This window comes from Brassica oleracea, chromosome C7 (genome assembly GCF_000695525.1).
Source record: "Brassica oleracea var. oleracea cultivar TO1000 chromosome C7, BOL, whole genome shotgun sequence".
NCBI classification, from domain to species: Eukaryota; Viridiplantae; Streptophyta; class Magnoliopsida; order Brassicales; family Brassicaceae; genus Brassica; species Brassica oleracea.
Genome location: NC_027754.1, coordinates 37,843,897 through 37,845,955, shown reverse-complemented (window position 1 = coordinate 37,845,955; position 2,059 = coordinate 37,843,897).

Genomic DNA, 2,059 nt, shown 5'->3' with positions numbered 1-2,059 from the left:
TTTGATCACCTAGAAAGATTGCTAGGATTGTTTAAACTCGAATCTGAATTGCTTGAATGTTTAAATGTTTAAAAAACACTTAATCTTGATTTATATTCCTAAAGGCTTTGAAATCTTAATCTTAAAATTGAATCCTACTAATGTTTAAACCGAAACCCTAGAATTGATTAAGATTATTTCCATACATATGAATCTGAATATGAATTGCATTCATACTGTTTAAAAGGAATCGACCAGCATGCAGTTTATAAAATCTTGAAACCGTTTGCATTAAGTAGAACTACATGGCTGTGTGGCTTGATGATTGTTTCGCACCATGGTCGATTAGATTGCTTGATTTTCATAAATTTGTAAGACATGTTTGTGGCCGAGCTTCTCGATTATCTTGCGGCCACATGATCACATTGTGAGACTTAATTTTGAATGATGATGTGATTCAGATGTCGAAAATCTCAAACAGAGACTATGCAGCCCTTAATCTCTCCGGAGATAACTACTTGCAGTGGGCGCTAGATACAAAGATCAGTCTAAGGTCAAAGGGACTTGGTGATACAATCCGTTTGTCACAGATGTGGAATGGGAAACCATTGGGCCAAGAACTGTAGAACCCCTAAGCACTTATGTGAGCTCTACCAAGAAAGTCTGAAGAACAAGAACCCGGAGGCTCACATGGTTCACGATTCCGGATATGTGGCCGATAATGATTCCAACATTACTAAAGATGACCAGATGGACTTTGAAACTTCTGATTGTCTCAAGGACTAAATTTTGATACGACTTGTCTTATTGCTTTATGTTTTGCTTTGATGTTTCACGATTTATATATATATAATAAGAATTGATTTTGAATTCATGATCTTGCCTGATATTACTTGAACATATAAATGATTTTAAAGAGTTGCCTAAAGGGCATAAAACCAAGTAAGAAATCATGAATGGGTATAGTAAGCATAGTAAAGAAACTATGGCTAAGGCATTGCCTTAAAAGGCATTATACACACCCAAAAGAACATGTGACCCATTGAAGTTATAATGTATGGTTTCCAAGTAGAAACAATGGGTAAGGAAGGAAACAAGTTCCTTTATATTTTAAGAAAAATAAAACGCCTAAGACCTTATAAGTGGTCGAGCCTATACCTATGATCTCTACTGATTTAAAACAATGCTATAAGATCAGTATGATAAGAGGCAAGAGAAGTGGTGACTATACTGATATATCCCACGAAATTGTACACTATATGGCATGATAGGATTAGCCATCCTAAAGTCAAAACTTGATGCAAATATTGAAAAGGCACAGAGTTATCCCGTAAAAGATCTCACGTTGTGAAACATGTACACAAAGGGAAACTCATTAGGCTTAATTGTCCCAAGCACCACGACCTTATAATATGGTCATAAGGGGGAGAGAGGATAAACCCATGATATATACTACAAGTTCGTGTATGGTCTACGACCATGTTATATGGCTCGGTCATTACTCGGCCATAAAAGACAATTCCTCGGTCGTAGAGGCCATGATACAAACGGCCAAACCGATGAGGCCATTACTCGGCCGAAGAGACCATGTTATGGTCGGTTGCAAAGACCATCACCTATAAACGGCTTGGCCACGACTTGGCCATGACTTGGCTGTATAGTGCAGGTGTGGCCGTATACAAGCCATTACCTATAAAAGGTTCAGCCATGTAAGCCATTATCTATAAGACTAAGATTCTAAAGTCTATAAGCTTGGAGACATTATGTTTTACATGTATAGAATGATAATATGATCATATGCATCAGGCCATATAAGTGAGCATAGATATTCCCATCTCAGATTGAATACGGGTCATAAAACCAGACATACACCATCTTAAGAGTTTTTGAATAAACCACCACATACATTCATGTGCCGTCTAAAGATGGAACCTCAGAAGAGGATTGAGAATATATAAGAATAGGACTTTCTCCACGAAATCAAAAGGACCGAGAGCCAAAACATGGATGACAAATAGTGGCCAAATGAATCCGAATATTAAAGGAGAAAGATTATAAGCTGGACAAAGAAAGATTAAAA